Source organism: Aquarana catesbeiana, linkage group LG03, assembly GCF_042186555.1.
Source record: "Aquarana catesbeiana isolate 2022-GZ linkage group LG03, ASM4218655v1, whole genome shotgun sequence".
Classification (NCBI taxonomy): Eukaryota; Metazoa; Chordata; class Amphibia; order Anura; family Ranidae; genus Aquarana; species Aquarana catesbeiana.
Genome location: NC_133326.1, coordinates 723,221,109 through 723,246,474, shown reverse-complemented (window position 1 = coordinate 723,246,474; position 25,366 = coordinate 723,221,109). Strand labels below are relative to the sequence as shown.

Here is a 25,366-nt window from a genome sequence, read left to right as displayed (position 1 = left end):
CAGCCACTGTGCCCATCAATTGCAGCCACTGTGCCCTGCAAATGCAGCTACTGTGCCAATAATATGCAGCCACTGTGCCCATCAAATACAGCCACTGTGCCCATAAAATGCAGCCACTGTGCCCATCAAATGCAGCCACTGTGCCCATCAAATAGAGCCACTGTGCCCATCAAATACAGCCACTTTGCCATCAAATGCAGCCACTGTGCCCACCAAATACAGTCACTGTGCCCATCATGTGCCGCTACTGTGTCCATCATGGGCAGCTACTGTGCCCACCAACTGCAACCACTGTGTCCATCAAATACAGCCACTTTGCCATCAAATGCAGCCCCTGTGCACAGCATATGCAGCCACTGTGCCCAGCATGTACAGCCACCGTGCCCACCAAATACAGTCATTGTGCCCACCAAATACAGCCACTGTGCCCATTATGTGCAGCCATTGTGCCGATCATGTGCAGTCACTGTTCCCACCAAATACAGCCACTGTGCCCATCATATGCAGCTACTGTGCCCAGCACATGCAGCCACTGTACCCACCAAATACAGTCACTGTGCCCATCATATGCAGCCGCTGTGCCCATCATATGCAGCCATAGTGCCCAGCATATGCAGCCACTGTGCCCATGAAATGCAGCCACTTGTGCCTACCAAATGCAACCACTTGTGCTCACCTAATGCAGCCACTGTGCCCACCAAATACAGCCACTGTGCCCATCATGTGCAGCCACTGTGCCCACTAAATACAGCCATTGTGCCAATCATATGCAGCCACTAGGGATGAGCTTCGAGTTCGAGTCGAACTCATGTTCGACTCGAACATTGGCTGTTCGCAAGTTCGCCGAACACCGAACAATTTGGGGTGTTCGCAGCAAATTCGAATGCCGCGGAACACCCTTTAAAAGTCTATGGGAGAAATCAAAAGTGCTAATTTTAAAGGCTTATATGCTAGTTATTGTCATAAAAAGTGTTTGGGGACCTGGGTCCTGTCCCAGGGGACATGGATCAATGCAAGAAAAAGTTTTAAAAATGGCCGTTTTTTCTGGAGCAGTGATTTTAATAATGCTTAAAGTCAAACAATAAAAGTGTAATATCCCTTTAAATTTCGTACCTGGGGGGTGTCTATAGTATTCCTGTAAAGGGGCGCATGTTTCCTGTGTTTAGAACAGTCTGACAGCAAAATGACATTTCGAAGGAAAAAAAGCCATTTAAAACTACCCGCGGCTATTGCATTGCCGACAATACACATAGAAGTTCATTGATAAAAACGGCATGGGAATTCCCCACAGGGAAACCCCGAACCAAAATTAAAAAAAAAAAATGAGTACCCCCTTACCATTTCACACAGGGGGGGGGGGCGGGATCTGGGGGTCCCCTTAATAAAAGGGGCTTCCAGATTCCGATAAGCCCACCGCCCGCAGACCCCCACAACAACCGGCCAGGGTTCTGGGGATGAGGCCCTTGTCCTCATCAACATAGGGACAAGGTGTTTTGGGGGGCTACCCCAAAGCACCCTCCCAATGTTGAGGGCATGTGGCCTGGTACGGTTCAGGAGGGGGGGCGCACTCTCGCCCCCCCTCTTTTCCTGCGGCCTGCCAGGTTGCATGCTCGGATAAGGGTCTGGTATGGATTTTTGGGGGGACTCCACGCCGTTTTTTTTTTTTTTTTTTGGCGCGGGGTTCCCCTTAAAATCCATACCAGACCTAAAGGGCCTGGTATGGAATTTAGGGGGACTCCCACGTCATTTTTTTTTTTTTAATTTTGGTTCGGGGTTTCCCTGTGGGGAATTCCCATGCCGTTTTTATCAATGAACTTCTATGTGTATTGTCGGCAATGCAATAGCCGCGGGTAGTTTTAAATGGCTTTTTTTCCTTCGAAATGTCATTTTGCTGTCAGACTGTTCTAAACACGGGAAACATGCGCCCCTTTACAGACATACTATAGACACCCCCCAGGTACGAAATTTAAAGGGATATTACACTTTTATTGTTTGACTTTAAGCATTATTAAAATCACTGCTCCTGAAAAAACGGCCTTTTTTAAAACTTTTTTTGCATTGATCCATGTCCCCTGGGGCAGGACCCAGGTCCCCAAACACTTTTTATGACAATAACTTGCATATAAGCCTTTAAAATTAGCACTTTTGATTATTCATGTTCGTGTCCCATAGACTTTAACGGTGTTCGCGTGTTCGAGTGAACTTTTTCCCTGTTCGCATGTTCTGGTGCGAACCGAACAGGGGGGTGTTCGGCTCATCCCTAGCAGCCACTGTGCCCAGCATATGCAGCCATGGTGCCCACCAAAAATACAGTCACTGTGCCCATCATATGCAGCCACTGTGCCAAGCATATGCAGTCACTTGTGCTCATCAAATGCAGCCACTTGTGCCCATCATATGCAGCCATTTGTGCCCACCAAATGCAGCCACTTGTGCCCATCAAATGCAACCACTTGTGCCCATCATATGCAGCCATTTGTGCCTGTCAAATGCAGCCACTTATGCCCAGTATATGCAGCCACTTGTGCCCAGTATATGTAGCCGCTTGTGCCCATCATATGCAGCCACTTGTGCCCATCAAATGCAGCCACTTGTGCCCATCAAATGCAGCAACTTGTGCCCGTCCAATGCAGCCACTTGTGCCCGTTAAATGCAGCCACTTGTGCCCACCAACCCCTCCACTAGCGGGGCTCGCGTCTCTGGCAGCACCCCCAACCAACCCAACCAACGCATGGCTCTGACAGACCCCCCCAGCACTTACCGCAGGCAGGCAGCACCTCCTCTCCAAGACAGTGCACCAGAGCGGCGGCAACCTCCACTCCAGCGTGTGTGTCCTCCGCTCCTCTTCCTAAGCGCCAGGCATCCAATAGGGTGGCCTGGCACTTTGGCCAATCAGGAAACCAGTCTGACGCCCTTCCTCCTGATTGGCGGGGAGGAAGGTTAGTGTGAAAATAGCAAAAATGAATTCGCTATGATCACACAATTGGGTGGGATCAGGGCGCGCTCTCTGCCCTGAATAACCACCCGTTAATCTACAGGCAGCCCGTAAATTTCACCCTATTTTTGGGGTGCAGGTAAATGTCCTTTACGGGCAGCGTTGTAAAAAATGTGGCTGCAGGCCAACAGCGCTACTGAGCATGTGCCATTCCGAAGTCTTCCGAGTTCGGGAGAACTCATACACGCTCGGCTGGGCGCCTGGGCAGTGATGTAATGTCGCCGCCTGGCGCCATTTTTGAATAGCTTGTGCTCATTCTCGGTGGCGTCTCACCACAGCAGGGGTTCGGGGAGGTCGATGATGCCTGCGCCTGCTGATGTTACCCCCCCTGCAGATGACATTTACTCGGTGCCTGTAACCCATGCAGTGCCAGGTGGTGGGGGGTACCTATTGGCTAGACATGGCATGTGTCAGTGGGCACAATCTGCAGCTGGGATCTCAGTGCGCTGTGCCTGCTGCTGGGTCCCTCTGACCCCTGTACTCTGTCCACACAGCCTCTGACCACTGTACTCTGTCCGCACAGCCTCTGACCCCTGTACTCTGTCCACAAAGCCTCTAACCACTGTACTCTGTCCGCACAGCCTCTAACCCCCTGTACTCTGTCCACACAGACTCTGACCCTTGTACTCTATCCGCACAGCCTCTGACCCCTGTACTCTGTCCGCACAGCCTCTGACCCCTGTACTCTGTCCACACAGCCTCTGACCCCTTTAATCTGTCCGCACAGCCTCTGACCCGCTGTACTCTGTCTGTACAGCCTCTGACCCCTGTACTCTGTCCACACAGCCTCTGACCCCCTGTACTCTGTCCGCACAGCCTCTGGCCCCCTGTACTCTGTCCGCACAGCCGCTGACCCCTGTACTCTGTCTGCACAGCCTCTGACCCCCTGTAGTCTGTCTGCACAGCCTCTGACCCCTGTACTCTGTCTGCACAGCCTCTGACCCCCTGTATTCTGTCCGCACAGCTTCTGACCCTTGTACTCTGTCCTCACAGCGTCTGACCCCTTTACTATGTCTGCACAGCCTCTGACCCCCTGTACTCTGTCCGTACAGCCTCTAACCAATGTACTCTGTCCGCACAGCCTCTGACCCCCTGTATTCTGTCCGCACAGCTTCTTACCCCTGTACTCTATCCTCACAGAGTCTGACCATTGTACTCTATCCGCACAGCCTCTAACCCCTGTATTCTGTCCGCACAGCCTCTGACCCCCTGTATTCTGTCCGTACAGCCTCTGACCCCCTGTATTCTGTCTGGACAGCCTCTGACTCCTGTACTCTGTCCGCACAGCCTCTGACATTTGTACTCTGTCCACACAGCCTCTGACCACTGTACTCTGTCCACACAGCCTCTGACCACTGTACTCTGTCCGCACAGCCTCTGACCCCTGTACTCTGTCCACACAGCCTCTGACCACTGTACTCTGTCCGCACAGCCTCTGACACCTGTACTCTGTCCACAAAGCCTCTGACCACTGTACTCTGTCCACACAGCCTCTGACCACTGTACTCTGTCTGCACAGCCTCTGACCCCTGTACTCTGTCCGCACAGCCTCTGACCCCTAAACTCTGTCCGCACAGCCTCTGGCCCCCTGTACTCTGTCCGCACAGCCTCTGACCCCCCGTACTCTGTCCGCACAGCCTCTGACCCCTGTACTCTGTCCGCACAGCCTCTCACCCCCTGTACTCTGTCCGCACAGCCTCTGGCCTCCTGTACTCTGTCCGCACAGCCTCTGACCCCTGTACTCTGTCCGCACAGCCTCTCACCCCCTGTACTCTGTCCGCACAGCCTCTGGCCTCCTGTACTCTGTCCGCACAGCCTCTGACCCCCTGTACTCTGTCTGTACAGCCTTTGACCCCTGTACTCTGTCCGCACAGCCTCTGACCCCCTGTACTGTGTTCGCACAGCCTCTGGCCCCCTGTACTCTGTCCGCACAGCCTCTCACCCCCTGTACTCTGTCCGCACAGCCTCTGGCCTCCTGTACTCTGTCCGCACAGCCTCTGACCCCCTGTACTCTGTCCGTACAGCCTTTGACCCCTGTACTCTGTCCGCACAGCCTTTGACCCCCTGTATTCTGTCCGCACAGCTTCTGACCCCTGTACTCTGTCCTCACAGCCTCTGACCCCCTGTATTCTGTCCGCACAGCTTCTGACCCCTGTACTCTGTCCTCACAGCGTCTGACCCCTTTACTCTGTCTGCACAGCCTCTGACCCCCTGTACTCTGTCCGTACAGCCTCTAACCGCTGTACTCTGTCCGCACAGCCTCTGACCCCTAAACTCCATCCGCACAGCCTCTGGCCCCCTGTACTCTGTCCGCACAGCCTCTGACTCCTGTAATCTGTCTGCACAGCCTCTGACCCCCTGTACTCTGTCCATACAGCCTCTGACCAATGTACTCTGTCCGCACAGCCTTTGACCCCCTGTATTCTGTCCGCACAGCTTCTGACCCCTGTACTCTGTCTGCACAGCCTCTGACCCCCTGTACTCTGTCCGCACAGCCTCTGACCCCCTGTACTCTGTCCGCACAGCTTCTGACCCCTGTGCTATGTCCGCACAGCCTCTGACTCCTGTACTCTGTCCGCACAGCCTCTGACCCCTTGTACTCTGTCCGTACAGCCTCTGACCAATGTACTCTGTCTGCACAGCCTCTGACCCCCTGTACTCTGTCCGCACAGCCTCTGACCCCTGTACTCTGTCCGCACAGCCTCTGACCCCTGTACTCTGTCCGCACAGCCTCTGACCCCCTGTACTCTGTCCGCACAGCCTCTGACCCCTGTACTCTGTCCGCACAGCCTCTGACCCCTGTACTCTGTCCGCACAGCCTCTGGCCCCCTGTACTCTGTCCGCACAGCCTCTGACCCCTGTATTCTCTCCGCACAGCCTCTGACCCCTTGTACTTTGTCCGCACAGCCTCTGACCCCTGTACTCTGTCTGCACAGCCTCTGACCCCCTGTATTCTGTCCGCACAGCTTCTGACCCCTGTACTCTGTCCTCACAGCGTCTGACCCCTGTACTCTGTCCGCACAGCCTCTGACCCCCTGTACTCTGTCCGCACAGCCTCTGACCCCCTGTACTCTGTCCGCACAGCTTCTGACCCCTGTACTATGTCCGCACAGCCTCTGACCACCTGTACTCTGTCCGCACAGCCTCTGACCCCCTGTACTCTGTCCGCACAGCCTCTGACTCCTGTACTCTGTCCGCACAGCCTCTGACCCCCTGTATTCTGTCTGCACAGCCTCTGACCCCCTGTATTCTGTCCGGACAGCCTCTGACCCCCTGTATTCTGTCTGGACAGCCTCTGACTCCTGTACTCTGTCCGCACAGCCTCTGACCCTTGTACTCTGTCCACACAGCCCCTGACCACTGTACTCCGTCCGCACAGCCTCTGACCCCTGTACTCTGTCCGCACAGACTCTGACCCCTGTACTCTGTCCGCACATCCTCTGACCCCTGAACTCTGTCCGCACAGCCTCTGGCCCCCTGTACTCTGTCCGCACAGCCTCTGACCCCCTGTACTCTGTCTGCACAGCCTCTGACCCCCTGTATTCTGTCCGCACAGCTTCTGACCCCTGTACTCTGTCCTCACAGCCTCTGACCCCCTGTATTCTGTCCTCACAGCTTCTGACCCCTGTACTCTGTCCTCACAGCGTCTGACCCCTTTACTCTGTCTTCACAGCCTCTGACCCCCTGTACTCTGTCTGTACAGCCTCTGACCCCCTGTACTCTGTCCGTACAGCCTCTAACCAATGTACTCTGTCCGCACAGCCTCTGACCCCCTGTATTCTGTCCGCACAGCTTCTGACCCCTGTACTCTGTCCTCACAGCGTCTGACCCCTGTACTCTGTCCGCACAGCCTCTGACCCCCTGTACTCTGTCCGCACAGACTCTGACCCCTGTACTCTGTCCGCACAGCCTCTGACCCCTGTACTCTATACACAAAGCCTCTAACCACTGTACTCTGTCCGCACAGTCTCTGACCCCCTGTACTCTGTCCACACAGCCTCTGGCCCCCTGTACTCTGTCCGCACAGCCTCTGACGCCTGTACTCGGTCCGCACAGCCTCTGACCCCTGTACTCTGTCCGCACAGCCTCTGACCACTGTAATCTGTCTGCACAGCCTCTGACCCCCTGTACTCTGTCCGCACAGCCTCTGGCCCACTGTACTCTGTCCGCACAGCCTCTGACCCCTGTACTCTGTCCGCACAGCCTCTGACCCCTGTACTCTGTCCACACAGCCTCTGACCCCCGGTACTCTGTCCGCACAGCCTCTGACCCCTGTACTCTGTCCGCACAGCCTCTGACCCCTGTACTCTGTCCGCACAGCCTCTGACCCTTGTACTCTGTCCGCACAGCCTCTCACCCCCTGTACTCTGTCTGCACAGCCTCTGGCCCCTGTAATCTGTCTGCACAGCCTCTGACCCCCTGTATTCTGTCCGCACAGCTTCTGACCCCTGTACTCTGTCCGCACAGCCTCTGACCCCTGTAATCTGTCTGCACAGCCTCTGACCCCCTGTATTCTGTCCGCACAGCTTCTGACCCCTGTACTCTGTCCTCACAGCGTCTGACCCCTTTACTCTGTCTGCACAGCCTCTGGCCCCCTTTACTATGTCCGTACAGCCTCTAATCAATGTGCTCTGTCCGCACAGCCTCTGACCCCCTGTATTCTGTCCGCACAGCTTCTGACCCCTGTACTCTGTCCTTACAGCGTCTGACCCCTGTACTCTGTCCGCACAGCCTCTGACCCCTGTATTCTGTCCGCACAGCTTCTGACCCCCTGTATTCTGCCTGGACAGCCTCTGACCCCCTGTACTCTGTCCGCACAGACTCTGACCCCTGTACTCTGTCCACACAGCCTCTGACCCCTGTACTCTGTCCACAAAGACTCTGACCACTGTACTCTGTCCGCACAGCCTCTGACCCCTGTACTCTGTCCACAAAGCCTCTAACCACTGTACTCTGTCCGCACAGTCTCTGACCCCTGTACTCTGTCCGCACAGCCTCTGACGCCTGTACTCGGTCCGCACAGCCTCTGACCCCTGTACTCTGTCCGCACAGCCTCTGACCACTGTAATCTGTGTGCACAGCCTCTGACCCCTGTACTCTGTCCGCACAGCCTCTGACCCCTGTACTCTGTCCGCACAGCCTCTGACCCCCTGTACTCTGTCCGCACAGCCTCTGGCCCACTGTACTCTGTCCGCACAGCCTCTGACCCCTGTACTCTGTTCACACAGCCTCTGACCCCCGGTACTCTTTCCGCACAGCCTCTGACCCTTGTACTCTGTCCGCACAGCCTCTCACCCCCTGTACTCTGTCCGCACAGCCTCTGGCCCCCTGTACTCTGTCCGCACAGCCTCTGACCCCCTGTATTCTGCCTGGACAGCCTCTGACCCCCTGTACTCTGTCCACAAAGACTCTGACCACTGTACTCTGTCCGCACAGCCTCTGACCCCTGTACTCTGTCCACACAGCCTCTGACCACTGTACTCTGTCCGCACAGCCTCTGACCCCTGAACTCCGTCCGCAAAGCCTCTGGCCCCCTGTACTCTGTCCGCACAGCCTCTGACCCCTGTATTCTCTCCGCACGGCTTCTGACCCCTGTACTCTGTCCTCACAGCGTCTGACCCCTGTACTCTGTCCGCACAGCCTCTGACCCCCTGTATTCTGTCCACACAGCTTCTGACCCCTGTACTCTGTCCTCACAGCGTCTGACCCCTTTACTCTGTCTGCACAGCCTCTGACCCCCTGTACTCTGTCCGTACAGCCTCTAACCAATGTACTCTGTCCGCACAGCCTCTGACCCCCTGTATTCTGTCCGCACAGCTTCTGACCCCTGTACTCTGTCCTCACAGCGTCTGACCCCTGTACTCTGTTTGCACAGCCTCTGACCCCCTGTACTCTGTCCATACAGCCTCTGACCCCCTGTACTCTGTCCGCACAGCCTCTGACCCCTGTACTCTGTCCGCACAGCCTCTGACCCCTGTACTCTGTCCGCACAGCCTCTGACCCCCTGTATTCTGTCCGCACAGCTTCTGACCCCTGTTCTCTGTCCTCACAGCCTCTGACCCCCTGTATTCTGTCCGCACAGCTTCTGACCCCTGTGCTCTGTCCTCACAGCGTCTGACCCCTTTACTCTGTCTGCACAGCCTCTGACCCCCTGTACTCTGTCCGTACAGCCTCTAACCAATGTACTCTGTCCGCACAGCCTCTGACCCCCTGTATTCTGTCCGCACAGCTTCTGACCCCTGTACTCTGTCCTCACAGCGTCTGACCCCTGTACTCTGTCCGCACAGCCTCTGACCCCTGTATTCTGTCCGCACAGCTTCTGACCCCCTGTATTCTGTCCGGACAACCTCTGACCCCCTGTACTCTGTCCGCACAGCCTCTGACCCCTGTATTCTGTCCGCACAGCCTCTGACCCCCTGTATTCTGTCTGGACAGCCTCTGACTCCTGTACTCTGTCCGCACAGCCTCTGACCCCCTGTACTCTGTCCACAAAGCCTCTGACCACTGTACTCTGTCCTCACAGCCTTTGACCCCTTTACTCTGTCCACAAAGCCTCTGATCCCCTGTACTCTGTCCGCACAGCTTCTGACCCCTGTACTATGTCCGCACAGCCTCTGACCCCTGTACTCTGTCCGCACAGCCTCTGACCCCTGTAATCTGTCCGCACAGCCTCTGACCCTCTGTACTCTGTCCGTACAGCCTCTGACCCCTGTACTCTGTCCGCACAGCCTCTGACCCCCTGTACTCTGTCCGCACAGCCTCTGACCCTCTGTACTCTGTCCGCACAGCCTCTGGCCCCCTGTACTCTGTCCGCACAGCCTCTGATTCCTGTACTCTGTCTGAACAGCCTCTGACCCACTGTACTCTGTCCGCACAGCCTCTGACCCCCTGTATTCTGTCCGCACAGCTTCTGACCCCTGTACTATGTCCGCACAGCCTCTGACCCCTGTACTCTGTCCGCACAGCCTCTGACCCCTGTAATCTGTCCGCACAGCCTCTGACCCCCTGTACTCTGTCTGTACAGCCTCTGGCCCCCTGTACTCTGTCCGCACAGCCTCTGACCCCTGTACTCTGTCTGAACAGCCTCTGACCCCCTGTACTCTGTCCGCACAGCCTCTGACCCCTGTACTCTGTCCTCACAGCCTCTGACCCCCTGTATTCTGTCCGCACAGCTTCTGACCCCTGTACTCTGTCCTCACAGCGTCTGACCCCTGTACTCTGTTTGCACAGCCTCTGACCCCTGTACTCTGTCCACACAGCCTCTGACCCCCTGTACTCTGTCCGCACAGCCTCTGACCCCTGTACTCTGTCCGCACAGCCTCTGACCCCTGTACTCTGTCCGCACAGCCTCTGACCCCCTGTATTCTGTCCGCACAGCTTCTGACCCCTGTTCTCTGTCCTCATAGCCTCTGACCCCCTGTATTCTGTCCGCACAGCTTCTGACCCCTGTGCTCTGTCCTCACAGCGTCTGACCCCTTTAATCTGTCTGCACAGCCTCTGACCCCCTGTACTCTGTCCGTACAGCCTCTAACCAATGTACTCTGTCCGCACAGCCTCTGACCCCCTGTATTCTGTCCGCACAGCTTCTGACCCCTGTACTCTGTCCTCACAGCGTCTGACCCCTGTACTCTGTTTGCACAGCCTCTGACCCCCTGTACTCTGTCCATACAGCCTCTGACCCCTGTACTCTGTCCACACAGCCTCTGACCCCCTGTACTCTGTCCGCACAGCCTCTGACCCCTGTACTCTGTCCGCACAGCCTCTGACCCCTGTACTCTGTCCGCACAGCCTCTGACCCCCTGTATTCTGTCCGCACAGCTTCTGACCCCTGTGCTCTGTCCTCACAGCGTCTGACCCCTTTACTCTGTCTGCACAGCCTCTGACCCCCTGTACTCTGTCCGTACAGCCTCTGACCCCTGTACTCTGTCCTCACAGCGTCTGACCCCTGTACTCTGTCCGCACAGCCTCTGACCCCTGTATTCTGTCCGCACAGCTTCTGACCCCTGTACTCTGTCCTCACAGCGTCTGACCCCTGTACTCTGTCCGCACAGCCTCTGACCCCTGTATTCTGTCCGCACAGCTTCTGACCCCCTGTATTCTGTCCGGACAACCTCTGACCCCCTGTACTCTGTCCGCACAGCCTCTGACCCCTGTATTCTGTCCGCACAGCCTCTGACCCCCTGTATTCTGTCTGGACAGCCTCTGACTCCTGTACTCTGTCCGCACAGCCTCTGACCCCTGTACTCTGTCCACAAAGCCTCTGACCACTGTACTCTGTCCTCACAGCCTTTGACCCCTTTACTCTGTCCACAAAGCCTCTGATCCCCTGTACTCTGTCCGCACAGCTTCTGACCCCTGTACTATGTCCGCACAGCCTCTGACCCCTATACTCTGTCCGCACAGCCTCTGACCCCTGTACTCTGTCCGCACAGCCTCTGACCCCCTGTACTCTGTCCGCACAGCCTCTGGCCCCCTGTACTCTGTCCGCACAGCCTCTGATTCCTGTACTCTGTCTGAACAGCCTCTGACCCACTGTACTCTGTCCGCACAGCCTCTGACCCCTGTACTCTGTCTGCACAGCCTCTGACCCCCTGTATTCTGTCCGCACAGCTTCTGACCCCTGTACTATGTCCGCACAGCCTCTGACCCCTGTACTCTGTCCGCACAGCCTCTGACCCCTGTAATCTGTCCGCACAGCCTCTGACCCCCTGTACTCTGTCTGTACAGCCTCTGACCCCTGTACTCTGTCCGCACAGCCTCTGACCCCCTGTACTCTGTCCGCACAGCCTCTGACCCCTGTACTCTGTCTGAACAGCCTCTGACCCCCTGTACTCTGTCCGCACAGCCTCTGACCCCTGTACTCTGTCTGCACAGCCTCTGACCCCCTGTATTCTGTCCGCACAGCTTCTGACCCCTGTACTCTGTCCTCACAGCCTCTGACCCCCTGTATTCTGTCCGCACAGCTTCTGACCCCTGTACTCTGTCCTCACAGCGTCTGACCCCTGTACTCTGTTTGCACAGCCTCTGACCCCTGTACTCTGTCCACACAGCCTCTGACCCCCTGTACTCTGTCCGCACAGCCTCTGATCCCTGTACTCTGTCCGCACAGCCTCTGACCCCTGTACTCTGTCCGCACAGCCTCTGACCCCCTGTATTCTGTCCGCACAGCTTCTGACCCCTGTTCTCTGTCCTCATAGCCTCTGACCCCCTGTATTCTGTCCGCACAGCTTCTGACCCCTGTGCTCTGTCCTCACAGCGTCTGACCCCTTTAATCTGTCTGCACAGCCTCTGACCCCCTGTACTCTGTCCGTACAGCCTCTAACCAATGTACTCTGTCCGCACAGCCTCTGACCCCCTGTATTCTGTTCGCACAGCTTCTGACCCCTGTACTCTGTCCTCACAGCGTCTGACCCCTGTACTCTGTCCGCACAGCCTCTGACCCCTGTATTCTGTCCGCACAGCTTCTGACCCCCTGTATTCTGTCCGGACAGCCTCTGACCCCCTGTACTCTGTCCGCACAGCCTCTGACCCCTGTATTCTGTCTGCACAGCTTCTGACCCCCTGTATTCTGTCCGGACAACCTCTGACCCACTGTACTCTGTCCGCACAGCCTCTGACCCCTGTACTCTGTCTGCACAGCCTCTGACCCCCTGTATTCTGTCCGCACAGCTTCTGACCCCTGTACTATGTCCGCACAGCCTCTGACCCCTGTACTCTGTCCGCACAGCCTCTGACCCCTGTAATCTGTCCGCACAGCCTCTGACCCCCTGTACTCTGTCTGTACAGCCTCTGACCCCTGTACTCTGTCCGCACAGCCTCTGACCCCCTGTACTCTGTCCGCACAGCCTCTGACCCCTGTACTCTGTCTGAACAGCCTCTGACCCCCTGTACTCTGTCCGCACAGCCTCTGACCCCTGTACTCTGTCTGCACAGCCTCTGACCCCCTGTATTCTGTCCGCACAGCTTCTGACCCCTGTACTCTGTCCTCACAGCCTCTGACCCCCTGTATTCTGTCCGCACAGCTTCTGACCCCTGTACTCTGTCCTCACAGCGTCTGACCCCTGTACTCTGTTTGCACAGCCTCTGACCCCTGTACTCTGTCCACACAGCCTCTGACCCCCTGTACTCTGTCCGCACAGCCTCTGATCCCTGTACTCTGTCCGCACAGCCTCTGACCCCTGTACTCTGTCCGCACAGCCTCTGACCCCCTGTATTCTGTCCGCACAGCTTCTGACCCCTGTTCTCTGTCCTCATAGCCTCTGACCCCCTGTATTCTGTCCGCACAGCTTCTGACCCCTGTGCTCTGTCCTCACAGCGTCTGACCCCTTTAATCTGTCTGCACAGCCTCTGACCCCCTGTACTCTGTCCGTACAGCCTCTAACCAATGTACTCTGTCCGCACAGCCTCTGACCCCCTGTATTCTGTTCGCACAGCTTCTGACCCCTGTACTCTGTCCTCACAGCGTCTGACCCCTGTACTCTGTCCGCACAGCCTCTGACCCCTGTATTCTGTCCGCACAGCTTCTGACCCCCTGTATTCTGTCCGGACAGCCTCTGACCCCCTGTACTCTGTCCGCACAGCCTCTGACCCCTGTATTCTGTCTGCACAGCTTCTGACCCCCTGTATTCTGTCCGGACAACCTCTGACCCCCTGTACTCTGTCCACACAGCCTCTGACCCCTGTATTCTGTCCGCACAGCCTCTGACCCCCTGTATTCTGTCTGGACAGCCTCTGACTCCTGTACTCTGTCCGCACAGCCTCTGACCCCCTGTACTCTGTCCACAAAGCCTCTGACCCCTGTACTCTGTCCGCACAGCCTCTGACCACTGTACTCTGTCCACACAGCCTTTGACCCCTTTGCTCTGTCCACAAAGCCTCTGATCCCTGTACTCTGTCTGCACAGCCTCTGACCCCCTGTATTCTGTCCGCACAGCTTCTGACCCCTGTACTATGTCCGCACAGCCTCTGACCCCTGTACTCTGTCCGCACAGCCTCTGACCCCTGTACTCTGTCCGCACAGCCTCTGACCCCTGTAATCTGTCCGCACAGCCTCTGACCCTCTGTACTCTGTCCGTACAGCCTCTGACCCCTGTACTCTGTCCGCACAGCCTCTGACCCCCTGTACTCTGTCCGCACAGCCTCTGGCCCCCTGTACTCTGTCCGCACAGCCTCTGATTCCTGTACTCTGTCTGAACAGCCTCTGACCCACTGTACTCTGTCCGCACAGCCTCTGACCCCTGTACTCTGTCTGCACAGCCTCTGACCCCCTGTATTCTGTCCGCACAGCTTCTGACCCCTGTACTATGTCCGCACAGCCTTTGACCCCTGTACTCTGTCCGCACAGCCTCTGACCCCTGTAATCTGTCCGCACAGCCTCTGACCCCCTGTACTCTGTCTGTACAGCCTCTGACCCCTGTACTCTGTCCGCACAGCCTCTGACCCCCTGTACTCTGTCCGCACAGCCTCTGGCCCCCTGTACTCTGTCCGCACAGCCTCTGACTCCTGTACTCTGTCTGAACAGCCTCTGACCCCCTGTACTCTATCCGCACAGCCTCTGACCCCTGTACTCTGTCTGCACAGCCTCTGACCCCCTGTATTCTGTCCGCACAGCTTCTGACCCCTGTACTATGTCCGCACAGCCTCTGACCCCCTGTATTCTGTCCGCACAGCTTCTGACCCCTGTACTCTGTCCTCACAGCGTCCGACCCCTTTACTCTGTCTGCATAGCCTCTGACCCCCTGTACTCTGTCCGTACAGCCTCTAACCAATGTACTCTGTCCGCACAGCCTCTGACCCCCTGTATTCTGTCCGCACAGCTTCTGACCCCTGTACTCTGTCCGCACAGCCTCTGACCCCTGTACTCTGTCCGCACAGCCTCTGACTCCCTGTATTCTGTCCGCACAGCTTCTGACCCCTGTACTCTGTCCTCACAGCGTCTGACCCCTGTACTCTGTCTGCACAGCCTCTGACCCCCTGTACTCTGTCCGTACAGCCTCTAACCAATGTACTCTGTCCGCACAGCCTCTGACCCCCTGTATTCTGTCCGCACAGCTTCTGACCCCTGTACTCTGTCCTCACAGCGTCTGACCCCTGTACTCTGTTTGCACAGCCTCTGACCCCTGTACTCTGTCCACACAGCCTCTGACCCCCTGTATTCTGTCCGCACAGCCTCTGACCCCTGTACTCTGTCCGCACAGCCTCTGACCCCCTGTATTCTGTCCGCACAGCTTCTGACCCCTGTTCTCTGTCCTCATAGCCTCTGACCCCCTGTATTCTGTCCGCACAGCTTCTGACCCCTGTGCTCTGTCCTCACAGCGTCTGACCCCTTTACTCTGTCTGCACAGCCTCTGACCCCCTGTACTCTGTCCATACAGCCTCTAACCAATGTACTCTGTCCGCACAGCCTCTGACCCCCTGTATTCTGTTCGCACAGCTTCTGACCCCCTGTATTCTGTCCGGACAGCCTCTGACCCCCTGTACTCTGTCCGCGCAGCCTCTGACCCCTGTATTCTGTCCGCACAGCCTCTGACCCCCTGTATTCTGTCTGGACAGCCTCTGACCCCTGTACTCTGTCCACAAAGCCTCTGATCCCTGTACTCTGTCCACACAGCCTCTGACCACTGTGCTCTGTCCGCACAGCCTCTGACCCCCCGTACTCTGTCCGCACAGCCTCTGGCCCCCTGTACTCTGTCCGCACAGCCTCTGATTCCTGTACTCTGTCTGAACAGCCTCTGACCCACTGTACTCTGTCCGCACAGCCTCTGACCCCTGTACTCTGTCTGCACAGCCTCTGACCCCCTGTATTCTGTCCGCACAGCTTCTGACCCCTGTACTCTGTCCGCACAGCCTCTGACCCCTGTACTCTGTCCGCACAGCCTCTGACCCCTGTAATCTGTCCGCACAGCCTCTGACCCCCTGTACTCTGTCCTCACAGCGTCTGACCCCTGTACTCTCTCTGCACAGCCTCTGACCCCCTGTACTCTGTCCGTACAGCCTCTAACCAATGTACTCTGTCCGCACAGCCTCTGACCCCCTGTATTCTGTCCGCACAGCTTCTGACCCCTGTAATCTGTTCTCACAGCGTCTGACCCCTTTACTCTGTCTGCACAGCCTCTGACCCCCTGTACTCTGTCCGTACAGCCTCTAACCCCCTGTATTCTGTCCGCACAGCTTCTGACCCCTGTACTCTGTCCTCACAGTGTATGACCCCTGTACTCTGTTTGCACAGCCTCTGACCCCCTGTACTCTGTCCATACAGCCTCTGACCCCTGTACTCTGTCCACACAGCCTCTGACCCCCTGTACTATGTCCGCACAGCCTCTGACCCCTGTACTCTGTCCGCACAGCCTCTGACCCCTGTACTCTGTCCGCACAGCCTCTGACCCCTGTACTCTGTCCTCACAGCCTCTGACCCCCGGTACTCTGTCCGCACAGCCTCTGACCCCTGTACTCTGTCCGCACAGCCTCTGACCCTTGTACTCTGTCCGCACAGCCTCTGACCCTTGTACTCTGTCCGCACAGCCTCTCACCCCCTGTACTCTGTCTGCACAGCCTCTGGCCCCCTGTACTCTGTCCGCACAGCCTCTGACCCCTGTAATCTGTCTGCACAGCCTCTGACCCCTGTATTCTGTCCGCACAGCTTCTGACCCCTGTACTCTGTCCTCACAGCGTCTGACCCCTTTACTCTGTCTGCACAGCCTCTGGCCCCCTTTACTATGTCCGTACAGCCTCTAATCAATGTGCTCTGTCCGCACAGCCTCTGACCCCCTGTATTCTGTCCGCACAGCTTCTGACCCCTGTACTCTGTCCTTACAGCGTCTGACCCCTGTATTCTGTCCACACAGCTTCTGACCCCCTGTATTCTGTCCGGAGAGCCTCTGACCCCCTGTACTCTGTCCGCACAGCCTCTGACCCCTGTACTCTGTCCGCACAGCCTCTGACCCCCTGTATTCTGTCCGCACAGCCTCTGACCCCTGTACTCTGTCCACACAGCCTCTGACCCCTGTACTCTGTCCGCACAGCCTCTGACCCCTGTACTCTGTCCACAAAGCCTCTAACCACTGTACTCTGTCCGCACAGTCTCTGACCCCTGTACTCTGTCCGCACAGCCTCTGACCCCTGTACTCTGTCCGCACAGCCTCTGACCCCTGTAATCTGTCCGCACAGCCTCTGACCCTCTGTACTCTGTCCGTACAGCCTCTGACCCCTGTACTCTGTCCGCACAGCCTCTGACCCCCTGTACTCTGTCCGCACAGCCTCTGATTCCTGTACTCTGTCTGAACAGCCTCTGACCCACTGTACTCTGTCCGCACAGCCTCTGACCCCTGTACTCTGTTTGCACAGCCTCTGACCCCCTGTATTCTGTCCGCACAGCTTCTGACCCCTGTACTATGTCCGCACAGCCTCTGACCCCTGTATTCTGTCCGCACAGCCTCTGACCCCTGTAATCTGTCCGCACAGCCTCTGACCCCCTGTACTCTGTCTGTACAGCCTCTGACCCCTGTACTCTGTCCGCACAGCCTCTGACACCCTGTACTCTGTCCGCACCGCCTCTGGCCCCCTGTACTCTGTCCGCACAGCCTCTGACTCCTGTACTCTGTCTGAACAGCCTCTGACCCCCTGTACTCTGTCCGCACAGCCTCTGACCCCTGTACTCTGTCTGCACAGCCTCTGACCCCCTGTATTCTGTCCGCACAGCTTCTGACCCCTGTACTCTGTCCTCACAGCCTCTGACCCCCTGTATTCTGTCCGCACAGCTTCTGACCCCTGTACTCTGTCCTCACAGCGTCTGACCCCTTTACTCTGTCTGCATAGCCTCTGACCCCCTGTACTCTGTCCGTACAGCCTCTAACCAATGTACTCTGTCCGCACAGCCTCTGACCCCCTGTATTCTGTCCGCACAGCTTCTGACCCCTGTACTCTGTCCGCACAGCCTCTGACCCCTGTACTCTGTCCGCACAGCCTCTGACCCCCTGTATTCTGTCCGCACAGCTTCTGACCCCTGTACTCTGTCCTCACAGCGTCTGACCCCTTTACTCTGTCTGCACAGCCTCTGACCCCTGTATTCTGTCCGCACAGCCTCTGACCCCCTGTATTCTGTCTGGACAGCCTCTGACTCCTGTACTCTGTCCGCACAGCCTCTGACCCCCTGTACTCTGTCCACAAAGCCTCTGACCCCTGTACTCTGTCTGCACAGCCTCTGACCACTGTACTCTGTCCACACAGCCTTTGACCCCTTTACTCTGTCCACAAAGCCTCTGATCCCCTGTACTCTGTCCGCACAGCTTCTGACCCCTGTACTATGTCCGCACAGCCTCTGACCCCTGTACTCTGTCCGCACAGCCTCTGATCCCTGTACTCTGTCCGCACAGCTTCTGACCCCTGTACTATGTCCGCACAGCCTCTGACCCTCTGTACTCTGTCCGTACAGCCTCTGACCCCCTGTACTCTGTCCGCACAGCCTCTGGCCCCCTGTACTCTGTCCGCACAGCCTCTGATTCCTGTACTCTGTCTGAACAGCCTCTGACCCACTGTACTCTGTCCGCACAGCCTCTGACCCCTGTACTCTGTCTGCACAGCCTCTGACCCCCTGTATTCTGTCCGCACAGCTTCTGACCCCTGTACTATGTCCGCACAGCCTCTGACCCCTGTACTCTGTCCGCACAGCCTCTGACCCCTGTAATCTGTCCGCACAGCTTCTGACCCCCTGTACTCTGTCTGTACAGCCTCTGACCCCTGTACTCTGTCCGCACAGCCTCTGACCCCCTGTACTCTGTCCGCACAGCCTCTGGCCCCCTGTACTCTGTCCGCACAGCCTCTGACTCCTGTATTCTGTCCGCACAGCCTCTGACCCCTGTACTCTGTCTGAACAGCCTCTGACCCCCTGTACTCTATCCGCACAGCCTCTGACCCCTGTACTCTGTCTGCACAGCCTCTGACCCCCTGTATTCTGTCCGCACAGCTTCTGACCCCTGTACTCTGTCCTCACAGCCTCTGACCCCCTGTATTCTGTCCGCACAGCTTCTGACCCCTGTACTCTGTCCTCACAGCGTCTGACCCCTTTACTCTGTCTGCATAGCCTCTGACCCCCTGTACTCTGTCCGTACAGCCTCTAACCAATGTACTCTGTCCGCACAGCCTCTGACCCCCTGTATTCTGTCCGCACAGCTTCTGACCCCTGTACTCTGTCCGCACAGCCTCTGACCCCTGTACTCTGTCCGCACAGCCTCTGACCCCCTGTATTCTGTCCGCACAGCTTCTGACCCCTGTACTCTGTCCTCACAGCGTCTGACCCCTTTACTCTGTCTGCACAGCCTCTGACCCCCTGTACTCTGTCCGTACAGCCTCTGGCCCCCTGTACTCTGTCCGCAAAGCCTCTGACCCCTGTACTCTGTCCGCACAGCCTCTGGCCCCCTGTACTCTGTCTGCACAGCCTCTGACCCCTGTACTCTGTCCGCACAGCCTCTCACCCCCTGTACTCTGTCCGCACAGCCTCTGGCCCCCTGTACTCTGTCCGCACAGCCTCTGACTCCTGTAATCTGTCTGCACAGCCTCTGACCCCCTGTACTCTGTCCGTACAGCCTCTGACCCCTGTACTCTGTCCGCACAGCCTCTGACCCCCTGTACTCTGTCCGTACAGCCTCTGGCCCACTGTACACTGTCCGCACAGCCTCTGACCCCTGTACTCTGTCCGCACAGCCTCTGACCCCTGTACTCTGTCCGCACAGCCTCTGACCCCCTGTACTCTGTCCGCACAGCCTCTGGCCCACTGTACACTGTCAGCACAGCCTCTGACCCCTGTACTCTGTCCGCACAGCCTCTAACCAATGTACTCTGTCCGCACAGCCTCTGACCCCCTGTATTCTGTCCGCACAGCTTCTGACCCCTGTACTCTGTCCTCACAGCGTCTGACCCCTGTACTCTGTTTGCACAGCCTCTGACCCCTGTACTCTGTCCACACAGCCTCTGACCCCCTGTATTCTGTCCGCACAGCCTCTGACCCCTGTACTCTGTCCGCACAGCCTCTGACCCCTGTACTCTGTCCGCACAGCCTCTGACCCCCTGTATTCTGTCCGCACAGCTTCTGACCCCTGTTCTCTGTCCTCATAGCCTCTGACCCCCTGTATTCTGTCCGCACAGCTTCTGACCCCTGTGCTCTGTCCTCACAGCGTCTGACCCCTTTACTCTGTCTGCACAGCCTCTGACCCCCTGTACTCTGTCCATACAGCCTCTAACCAATGTACTCTGTCCGCACAGCCTCTGACCCCCTGTATTCTGTTCGCACAGCTTCTGACCCCTGTACTCTGTCCTCACAGCGTCTGACCCCTGTACTTTGTCCACAAAGACTCTGACCACTGTACTCTGTCCACACAGCCTCTGACCACTGTACTCTGTCCGCACAGCCTCTGGCCCCCTGTACTCTGTCCGCACAGCCTCTGATTCCTGTACTCTGTCTGAACAGCCTCTGACCCACTGTACTCTGTCCGCACAGCCTCTGACCCCTGTACTCTGTCTGCACAGCCTCTGACCCCCTGTATTCTGTCCGCACAGCTTCTGACCCCTGTACTCTGTCCGCACAGCCTCTGACCCCTGTACTCCGTCCGCACAGCCTCTGACCCCTGTACTCTGTCCACACAGCCTCTGATCCCCAGTACTCTGTCCGCACAGCCTCTGACCCCTGTACTCTGTCCGCACAGCCTCTGACCCTTGTACTCTGTCCGCACAGCCTCTGACCCTTGTACTCTGTCCGCACAGCCTCTCACCCCCTGTACTCTGTCTGCACAGCCTCTGGCCCCCTGTACTCTGTCCGCACAGCCTCTGACCCCCTGTATTCTGTCCGCACAGCTTCTGACCCCTGTACTCTGTCCTCACAGCGTCTGACCCCTTTACTCTGTCTGCACAGCCTCTGGCCCCCTTTACTATGTCCGTACAGCCTCTAATCAATGTGCTCTGTCCGCACAGCCTCTGACCCCCTGTATTCTGTCCGCACAGCTTCTGACCCCTGTACTCTGTCCTTACAGCGTCTGACCCCTGTACTCTGTCCGCACAGCCTCTGACCCCTGTATTCTGTCCACACAGCTTCTGACCCCCTGTATTCTGTCCGGACAGCCTCTGACCCCCTGTACTCTGTCCGCACAGACTCTGACCCCTGTACTCTGTCCACACAGCCTCTGACCCCTGTACTCTGTCCACAAAGACTCTGACCACTGTACTCTGTCCACACAGCCTCTGACCACTGTACTCTGTCCGCACAGCCTCTGACCCCTGTACTCTGTCCACAAAGCCTCTAACCACTGTACTCTGTCCGCACAGTCTCTGACCCCTGTACTCTGTCCGCACAGCCTCTGACCCCTGTACTCTGTCCGCACAGACTCTGACCCCTGTACTCTGTCCGCACAGTCTCTGACCCCTGTAATCTGTCTGCACAGCCTCTGACCCCCTGTACTCTGTCCGCACAGACTCTGACCCCTGTACTCTGTCCGCACAGTCTCTGACCCCTGTAATCTGTCTGCACAGCCTCTGACCCCCTGTACTCTGTCCGCACAGCCTCTTCTCGTACATCATGGGACACAGAGCCACAGTAATAACTGATGGGATGTCCCAGAGCAATGCTATCTGAGGGGGGGGGGGCCACAACCAAGTAGGGTGCAATCAGACCTGAGGACCCTGAACCGCTGCCTGCAGCACACCACGCCCAAAGACGATATCCTCATGCTTTCTCACATCCACCTGATAAAATCTGGTGAATGTATGGACTGAAGATCAGGTTGCGGCCTTGCAGATTTAAGCCATAGAGGCCCGGTGATGCACTGCCCAAGAAGCACCAATAGCCCTTGTGGAATGTGCCTTGATCTGAAACAGAGGAATCTTCTGTTTCAAACCGTAAGCTTGAATAACCAATTGTCGAATCCATCTAGAAATGGTAGCTTTTGACGCTGCCTGTCCTCTATTGGGACCTTCTGGCAGCACGAACAAAACATCCGTTTTGCGAATTAGAGCAGTTGCTTTCAGATAGGCCTTGACTGCTCTTACTACATCCAAAGAATGTAGTGACCTTTCTTCCGAAGAACAGGGATCTGAAAAAAAGGAAGGTAGAACAATGTCTTGGTTTAGATGAAAATCTGAAACCACCTTCGGTAAAAAACTAGGATGATGGCGCAATACCACTCTATCCTTGTGTACAATCAAATAAGGCTCTTTACAGGAAAGAGCTGCTAATTCTGATACTCTTCTAGCAGAAGAAATGGCTACCAGAAAAATTAACTTTCTTGTCAACAAGACCAAAGGAATCTGACGTATTGGTTCAAAAGGCTGTTTCTGTAAAACAGACAGAACCAAGTTCAAGTCCCAGGGGTTTAGGGGAGCCTTAACCGGAGGATTAAGACGCGTCACCCCCTGCATAGAGTTTCGGACCAAAGAATGCGAAGCAAGTGGCCATTGAAATAATACTGATAAGGCCGAGACCTGGCCCTTGATGGTACTCAAGGCCAGCTTCATCTCTAATCCCAATTGTAGAAAATCAAGAATTCTACCTATCACATATTTTCTGGGATGCCAACCCCTGGATTCACACCAGGATACATAAGTTTTCCAGACTCTATGATAACTTACTCTGGAAGCTGGCTTCCTTGTATTGATCAAGGTAGATATCACAGGACCTGAAAGCCCACGATTCTTCAGAATGTGGGTTTCAATAGCCAAACCTCAAATTTAGCGTTTGTAAGGCAGGATGGAACACTGGACCTTGAGACAACAGGTCTGGGCGTAATGGTAGGGTCCACGGGGAACCCATCGTCATCCTTACTATTTCTGCATACCAAGTCCTCCTGGGCCAAGCGGGGGCTACCAGAAGTGCCGACTTCCTTTCCTGCCTGATCCTGCGAAGGAGTCGTGGCAGTAGCAGAATAGGCGGGAATGCATAAATCAGTGAGAACCAATGCCACAGAATCACCAACGCATCCGTCCCGCATGCAAGAGGATCTTTTGTCCTTGCCACAAATCTGTCTATCTTTTTGTTGAATCGGGATACAAAGAGATCTACATCTGGAACCCCCCATCTTTGGCATATGGCCCAAAAGACGTTGTGATGCAGAGACCATTCCCCTGGGAGTAACTGCTGGCGACTTAAATAGTCCTCCTGCCAGTTCTCTATCCCTGGAATGAAGACTGCCGATATGCATTGCACCTGCTCCTCTGCCCAGACTAAGATCTGGTTCACCTCTCTTTGAGCAACTCGGCTCCTGGTGCCTCCCTGATGATTGATATAAGCCACTGCTGTGGCATTGTTGGACTGGATCCTGACTGGGCAACCCTGTAGCCTGAAAGTCCAGGCTTTTAGGGCTAGATATACTGCATGGATCTCCAGAATGTTGTTGGGTAAGGTCCTCTCGGTTTTGGACCATACCCCCTGGACCGCAGACTGTTCCAGAACTGCTCCCCAACCTGAAAGACTGGCATGCGTTGTTACCACCGTCCAGGTAACCGGTAGAAAGGATTTCCCCTTCTGCAGGTTTTCGGGTATTAACCACCAATTGAGGCTCTGACGCACAGCTTGAGACAGGTGCATCGGAAAGTCTAATGCCTGAACCTTCTTGTTCCAGGCCGATAGGATACTGTGTTGCAGCAGTCTTGAATGAAGCTGAGCATAGGGAACTGCTTCGAATGAAGACACCATCTTTCCTAGCAGCCTCATACAAAGGCAGACAGAAGGACCCTTCTTGGTCCTGACTACCAGAATCAGCTCCTTTAAAGCAGTGCTCTTTGCCTGAGGTAGAAATACTTTCTCCTGGCTTGTTTCTATGATCTGACCAAAATACTCCAGTCTTCTTACTGGTTTTAGGAAAGATTTTTCTAGGTTGAGAATCCAACCTAGGTGTTCCAGATACTTGACTGTGGTCCTCAAGTTCCTGTTCAAAGATGCTACCGACTGGTCTATCAGGAGCAGGTCTTCTAGGTATGCTATGACAGTTATACCCTGGGCCCTTAATCTGGCCAGAGGAGGAGCCAAGATCTTTGTAAACACTCGAGGTGCAGTGGCTATCCCGAAAGGCAGAGCCACAAACTGGAAATGACGCCCTCCTATCTCGAAGCACAGAAACTTCTGATGAGCAGGAAAAATGGGCACATGCAGATATGCATCTATGAAATTCTCCTCCCTGCAGGATGGAGACTACTGTCCGAATTGATTCCATACGGAAGGACCGAATCCTTAGGAATCGATTCAGATCCCTTAGATCCAGAATGGGTCTGACATCCCCATTTGGCTTTTGGACCGTAAAAAGGTTGGAATAAAAGCCCAATCCTTGATCCTTCGTGGGAACCACCATAATGACCTCTTGCGACAAAAGCCGCTCTAACGCTAGAAGGAGCGACTGCTTCTTCTCTGGATCTCTGGGGACACTTGATCTGAGGAAACGAGGAGAGGGAAATTCTTGGAACTCCAGTTTGTAACCTAAGGTTACCGTGGAGATTACACATCTGTCCTGGAAGTCCTCCTGCCAGAGCTTTAAGAACTGTAGCAGTCTTCCCCCCACTCGAGCGAGCGACCCTTCATAAAGAGGCCTTAGTGTCTTGTCTAGTAGACTTCTTCCCCCAGAACTTCTTTTGTCCCTGGGGTTGACTCTTGTTTCTTGACCCAGACAGAGGAGGCCGTCGCGACTGCCTGCAGGCTGATGCCCCTGGCGCTGGGGAAAGAGTCCATTTGAAAGAGGGACGCTTACTCTTTTTCTTAACAGGTAAGAGAGTGCTTTTCCCACAAGAGATCCTTTGGATATAGTTATCCAAGTCTTCTCCAAACAACAACCTTGCACCACGAAATGGAAACCCAGCCAGAAGCTTCTTACATGGTGCTTTAGCTGACCAATTTCTCAACCATAAGATTCTATGCATATGCACCAATCCAAGTGAAAGACGAGAGGTTTGGATGATAGAATCTCTGATGGCGTCAAAAACAAAACATAAGGCCGCTGGAAGGTTAGCCAACTGCTGGGCCTGCTGTTCAGGTAGAACTTTGATGACCTGCTTAACATGGTCTCTTAAGTATTGACAGACTCCAATCGCTGCTACTGCAGGTTGAGCCACTGAACCTGCTAAGGAAAAAACATCCTTCAACAGGGACTCCATCTTTTTATCTACAGGATCCCTGAGTAGGGATGAGCCGAACACCCCCCTGTTCGGTTTGCACCAGAACATGCGAACAGGAAAAAAGTTTGCTCGAACACGCGAACACCGTTAAAGTCTATGGGACACGAACATGAATAATCAAAAGTGCTCATTTTAAAGGCTTATATGCAAGTTATTGTCATAAAAAGTGTTTGGGGACCCGGGTCCTGCCCCAGGGGACATGGATCAATGCAAAAAAAAGTTTTAAAA

The 25,366-nt window shown here is 55.7% G+C and overlaps 1 protein-coding gene across 1 annotated transcript in view; it reads left to right on the top strand.

Annotated features, from left to right (window-relative positions):
* LOC141134938 (C-type lectin domain family 10 member A-like) overlaps window positions 1-25,366 on the top strand; it is a 129,493-nt gene that overhangs the window by 22,037 nt on the left and 82,090 nt on the right. The window lies entirely within an intron of this gene.